The following is a 7,114-nucleotide window of genomic DNA, read 5'->3' on the forward strand; positions in this document are numbered from 1 at the left end:
AGACAGTACATGAGATCTGAAGTTGTTATTCAGGAAATGGCACAAAGCTCACTGAAATACAGGTTTTCAGATTGATCCTCTGATAATATTGTTTTTCACATAGATTCTGGATACTCAGACTCTACATCTATGTCTTTAAGCTGTCTGGGTGCTTTAAGAAGGGATAAGTACAGGAGAAAAAAAAAAACAGGGAGCTTTTCCTTTTGTTCAGAGGGAAAAATATACGAAGCGTAAGATACTGGCTTTCTTTCTCCTCATCAGCAGCTGAATCTGAAGCACTTTGCCACACTGTTTCTAAAAAGGTTTGTAGGGAGATGAATTGGGGGAAGAGTTAGAGGAATTCGAGAAACAAATATAGAAAGATCACCCATACAGACCTAGATGAGCAGTCAGCCTTCCCCTCAGCTGACTGACTGGAGTGTCACCCCTCTCATGTCTTGAGGCCAAAGGGTCTTTTTCCACTGATTCATCTCATTAGGCTCAGCTGCCTCTGACTTGAATTGCAATGTTTTTAGATCTAAAAAGAACAGACTATGAGATATAGTGGAGTTGTTATAATACAGATGCATTTGGAAATCTCATTTTTCCTCAGGTCTGAAGAAGTGTAGTAAAATCTGAACACTAATATTGCAGCCCTTTGACCTCAAATGTGTACGGCTGAAAATTCAGATCCCATCTGGACCCAGGGAATGTGTGACTTGAAAAAAGGCAAATGAATGAAGCCTTCCATGCTCTGGAGCTCCAGCAGAGAGGTTCTGCAGATCACCTGGGAAAATCCCAGTACTGTGAGTAATCTTCCATATAGTTTCATTTTTAAGTTCTCAGGTATTTTAATTGATTTAATGAAAATAGCAAGGATAAAGGAAAAAATGATATTTGGATTTTTACTTAAAACAGATTGAAACTAGTAGAAAAAATGGGATTATCTCACTTGGTAGAGATTATTACTTTTCATTGAAAAACTGTTGTCTCTTTCAATGTCAGACTTTTTTGCACTTTCAGAAATAAACTGAGAAGGCTATAGCTATACTTCATGGATGTTTAGGTGCAGGCCTTGTCTGCTCACTGGGCTTCAGACTCATGATATCCCAAGTTTTGTTTTGCCTCACTGACCTACATGCACAATGACTATAAGGTAGAAAGCAAGGTCTTTCTCTCCTTTTCATCTTTAATGCAGGAAACTTCTCAGTCCCAGTTGCTCCTCTGCTTAAATATAGTTAACAGGTAGTTTTAAACAGGCAGATTTTTTTTTCTTGGAGCAACTAACTCAGCTGCCAGAACTGGGAGCTGCTTCTGTAGTTGATGTAAAAAGATGCTTCTGATGGGAGGTTCAGATCTTAATTGTCCTTTGGAAGCACCTGGTCCTTGATGCAGATGGTATGTGATTTCAGCATCTCAATTTTAAGTGCTTCCAATTAAGCAGGATGGATCTAGAGCTCTTCATGCTGCTGGAAACTTACTGGGGACATGTGAGGAAAAGCATTGCTGGTCATGCACTCCTGTCAAAAGGCAGTTCCTTGTCTTAGGGCAACTCAGGGAATTACAAAAGAGGAAAGAAGTCCAAATATTTTTTGCTTTAGCTAGTGAATAAGACAGCTTATTCTAACTAGTGACTTAAGTGAGAGTGGTTGTCTGAAGTCTCCTAAAGATGAACCCCGGGATACTCCCATCAGTCTGACTACTGTTTAAACCTTTCACTTGCATGTATCGATTGATGCATTATTGCTCATGGCAGTGAAGGACTTTTCACCAGAAGCCATCTTCTGGGGGGGTTATAAGGAGTATATTGGAAAGGAATTGAAATTTCTCTGTAATTTGTGCAGTGGACACACAGCTCTGTAAGAGCTGCCCAATTGGACACTGCCAAATGATTTTACATAGGTCACTGAAAAAAATCTTTGGAGTAGCTATGCCAAATTTCTACAAGCACAGATTAGTTTCAAACATAGAAAGAAAAATGCAAAATCTTATTACTAATTTCCTAGGCCATCCAATTCACAGGCATCTATACCAAAAATGTTTTAACTGGAGTATTTTCTTAACAGGGTCATTATGTCTCCTTCAAGGTAATTCTTAAAGAAAGAGTTTACTTCTCCTCACTTTTTCATGTCTGTGTCTCTGGCAGGAGTAGGCCTTTGGGAGCATCTTAGGAGTGCAAGTGTAGGAAACCAGAATGCCTGCTGCATGTTTGTTGCTGCATATTCCTTCAGAACTTGCTTTTGAAATGCATATTGGTTACAAAATAAACCCGAATGAGCCATTATACTCTGGTGTGTAATTATGTATTTAGGACACATACTACACACAGCTTTAAAAGAAATCTGTATGGAAACAAATTGCATTACATTTGCAAATAGCTGAAGGTAGTTGAGCAGCAACACCTCAAGCCTTTCAAAATACTGAAGTAATTTACACCATTTTCTAAAGTAATTATCTCCCTAGCATCAGATTCCAGTTGCTTCAATGCCTTTGCTGCAGAGGTCTCAGTATAGCATAAAAGACCTGGTCTTGGCTGTCTAACAGCCAAGTTAGTCTAACACTAAATCTTGATATAGATTTAGTGCTTCTGCTGATGTAGCATGGCAGAGCAGGATGGCTGGCCCTCAGGAGGGAACGCTACTTGGGCTTTACACTGCATGCTGAGAGTGGAGACATGTGCCAAGCAGAGAGGCATCCCTGGGGCAAGAGTGAACCCCAGTTTCCTGTCTCCCCAAAGTTTAGTGAGGAGCAGAGATTTAAGTCTTGGTTGAACAGTTCTGTGATTTAGTGGAGTGATGAATTTACTTTTGTGGCCAGCCTCGAGGATGGGGAACCCTCTGGCTTATTTCAGGGTTTTGAACAGCCACTGGAGCAAGACAGTGCATCTCCCCAGCTTTGACAGTGTTGTACCACTTATTTTTCCTCTTTAACTGGTGCTTGGCAAAGTACCTGCCTCTCAGGGGGCCAATCCTTGGAAATAGCTGTGTGGAACAGGAATGGCAGCAGGCACCCGTAAGGAAGATGTGTGCCTTGCTGGGCCGATGATATGGAACAGCATCAAGCGTGCTTCCCTGCCTTGAGACAGCAGCTCCAGCACTAAATCTACAGAATTCCTTTCTGTGCACCGTGCAGCTGGAAATGTTAAGAGTCACGCTTATTAGCACTGGCACATATAAGGCAGAGCTGCAGTAAATGAGTTAAGCGTCCTGAGGATTTGAGGACTGGGGTGTTGCTATTCCTTTTCTGGAGCTGAGCACTCGAGAGACTTTCATTAAACCTGGGACTTGGCAGATCCTCATGCTGATTCTGCCACTTATTTGTTGTTCAGCCTCGGGCTAGTCACTTAACCTCTTGCCGCCCTAATTTCCCCATCTGGAAAATTATATTTACTTACCTCTCCTGGGGATTGCACGGGGCTTAATGAATGCCCGTAAGGGATTCGAAGATCCTCAGATCTGAGATGATACAGGACTGCAACAGATTCACTGCATGTGCAAGGAGGAGGGGATGTGTGCCCAGGCGGGAGAGCCTGCTTGCGCTCCTGGCCCGGAACCAAGCCTGAAAATCTAATCAGCAGGGGAGGATCTACTCTCTGTTTTAGATTAAACCCCCTTCCTTGTGGCCTTTTCAGATTTGCTGGTTGAAGGAGGAGGCAAGTGAGTGAATGGGGAGGAGGGCAGCTGAGGTTAACTGCTTTCCCCTGTTGGTCCCCTGGATCTTTTTGTCAGTGCAATAACAGCTGGATCTCCCAGGAAGGTAATGATCTTCCTGGGTACTCCATCTTGCTGCAGGCTATTAAAGAAGCCAGGCAGCCCTGTTGCTGCCCATTTCTTTAGCAGGAAAAAATGAACCTCTGACCAAAAAAAAAAAAGTTCCTCCATATAATTAAGCAGCATTAGAATGAGGCCTGTGCCTTTGCTGATGAACTTCAGTGAAAGCAGATGGTCACAATGGTATTAAAAACTAAAGACTTCAGTCAAGCTTTTAATTGAAAACAATTGGACCCTGCTGGATGGTAATTACCTTGGCTGCTTGCAAATAATATCACAGCCCTGCTACCTATGAAGGAAGAATGAAGACTGAGTTAATAAGAACTGCTTAATCTGCATACAATAAACAAGGAGCATCCAAAACTATTTTCTGTGGTAGCTTCTTCCCTGCAAGAGGCTTTTAAGTGCTTAGCAGTGTGAAAAGGAACACAGAGTGGTAGAAATTGAAACGTGTGAAATGTTTGCTGGGTTTATAAAATAACTTGAAGACCTCATCTTCCCTCATCTCCCTCCTTTTTTTAACAGCTGAAATTCCAGACTCATCTGAGAAAAAGAGCAAAATATAACAAAGTGGAAAAGCCCTAGATTATCCAGCATTCCTCCTCTTCTGAATGGCAACAGTAATGAGAGGCTGTGTTTATCTTGTTTTATCCACTTCTTCCCTTGCCTGATCAACTGGAAGGCTGGGGCCTTCTAAACACCCAGAGTGTTTTTCACCGTGCTCTTAATTGGATTTTAACGATGATTAACTTAGTATGCCTCTAACAAAGTGTCTAACAAAGCCAACGGAGTATGTGGCGTATTTTGCCTGACCATTTTCTCATTTCTCTGCCTAGTGATGGGATCAGATGAGGGTTAGAGGGCTAGACCACCTAAAAGGGTCCTGAGTCCTGATGTGCTACACATTTGTTGACACAACGTGACATTAATACAGCTTTACAGTGTCTTCCTTGCTGTGGAAAGGGACCTGTGTGGTTGTGGGTGTGCAGGTGGAAAAAACAGTCCCAGTGTTGTCTCTTTTAAACACAGGTCCTAGATGTGTATAGAATGAATCAAATCTTGTCACCTTCCATGTAAACACTATTTTTCATGTGGCTGTTCTCTTGGGTGTCGCTTTTTGTTCCCCTGTGAGCAGGCAAGATGCCTTGCTGCCCCAGCAGACCCAGAAAGCAGCAGCTACTGCAATTTTGCAAAATTAATGAGTAGCTGTGAACTGCTAGTAAAAGTGATGCAATGATTTTCCATAACATATCATTTTAGAAGCAGTGACTTGAACTGCTTTTTCTTTTCCTATCCAAATATTTGTCTTTTCAAGGCACCAGCCAAGAGTTTGTCTTGTCTTGTCTGGCAGTATGATGAAATGAACTTTTCCAGTGTGTTTTGTCTGGATTTGATGATTTTATGCCTGGAGTTCAACTTTCATTCACTTAATGTGCCAGGATTAAACAGAGAGTGAGGTCCTGAACCCGTGGAAGTCAGAAGAAGTTTTCACAGTGTCTTTGGTATGATTTTGCTAATTTCTATGTAACCAAAATATGCTTAAAGCTTTATTGCTGTAATGCCTTGGAAATTGCTTGCTGACCCAGTCACAAGACACAGGTGTGTTCCACAGAATCATTAAAACTGATGGTGTTAGCTCCTGTACTGCCATCTAAGTTGAGGTATTCCCATTTGTGCTTAGGGCTTACCCTTGGTCTTTCCTCTGCTGCTGGACAGCTGGAGAACAGATCTGCAGCTGATGGGATGTCCTGCTCTGTCTCTTGGCTCTTCTGTTCAAGCTGGTGGCAGGATCTGAGCAGAATTTTGCTCACAACCTATATCAAAGAACTTGGGGCAAATTTGAAAGACCTTTCAAAAGTGTCTTATGCTAGTGGCTGTGGTGATTTTATCAATTTTACCTACTTTTAACTCTACAGAGTTTTACTTTCAACTCTACAGAGTACAATCTCTTTGTAATTACTGCTTGCAGCTTTAAGGGAGCTGGTGTGGACAATACTATTTTAAAGGCATAAGCTCTATTGATCTAAAGTATTCTGAGCGATAAACAGCTGCTCAGGTTGATTAAAGCTGAAGGGAAGCTGAAGCATTTAATCAATCTCCAAAGCTGCTCCAAGTACATTACAAAGCAATTGTGATTATTGCTATTATATGACAAGCTATATCATAATAAAGAAAGAGGGATCATTTTTCTTGGAAGCATTTAGAGGTGTTGTGGTGCCTCTTCTCAGCCTGCCTCATGCTGTCACCTCTGAAGCTTGGCTAAGTGACAGAGCATGCCACTCAAGCAGACTAATCTTGAAGGGAAAATACAAGAGCGGGGCCTTTCAGCTCCCCAGAGCCTTCTCTTCCCTGTGTCTATCTGTGGCCGACAGCAAGTGCTTGGGGAAGAAAAACAAGAAAGAAGGCAAGTGTACAGTACTGCTGGCCACATTGTAACTGCCTCTGATCCTGCGTGGCTTGGGATCTTCTGGGCTGTGGGATATGTTTGTGCCTGTCTAAAAGTCCTGAAGGCATCTTTCTTTTATTGCTTTTTTTAATCACTTCTTGAGCCTTTCTTTGGACAGCCTTGGGCTTCACACCATCCCACGGTGGTGCATCACACAGTGCTCTGACGTGGTTTTGTAAAATGGTATTTTTTTCTCTTTTTCAACTTTCAGCCTGATGTTTTCTGTTAGTGCCTTCTTACTCTTGTGTTAAGAAAAGCAATGGATAGTAGTTATCTGCTAACCTTTTCTATTTCATAGACACAGAGCTCTGTCTTATCCTGTTCTGTTGTCTCCCTCTTTTCCAAGGCTTATATAGTCTCCCTTTATTGGAAGGTGATTTATTCCTCTCACATCTGTATCTGCTGCCCTTCTCATTTTGCTGCATGCTCTTCAAAAGGGTGTAACCAGGATTTCATACGTTACTTTAAGATGTGGGTTTTTCTAAGTTTATTACTTCTTTCTTTTTCAGGTGCTCAGTGATCTGTACTTATTACAAAAAACATACATATGTCATGCAATATTGAGGACATGGATATAAGATTTCTGAAAACTAAGGTGCAATGTGAAATAATCTTGGGTTTAAGATCCATCTTATGTTGCCTTTAAAATGTAAAAATGGATAGTATATGAACAGAATAAGACTCTTCCCAATAGAAAATATAGTATGAAAACAAATTAATAGATAAGTTTATTAAACAAAGATTAATAAATAAATAGACAAATTAATAGGTAAGTTTATTAAACTTTGTCCTTGCTGTAATTGCAACAAAGAAATCATAGTACTTTAGCCTGGAAAGGATAGCATTTACAAAGGCTGACTTTTCCAGAGGGTGTCTTGTGTCAGTTCTCTCACTGCTTTCTTTAGTCTTTCTCCACCAA

This window comes from Ammospiza nelsoni, chromosome 3, assembly GCF_027579445.1.
Source record: "Ammospiza nelsoni isolate bAmmNel1 chromosome 3, bAmmNel1.pri, whole genome shotgun sequence".
Lineage (NCBI taxonomy): Eukaryota > Metazoa > Chordata > Aves > Passeriformes > Passerellidae > Ammospiza > Ammospiza nelsoni.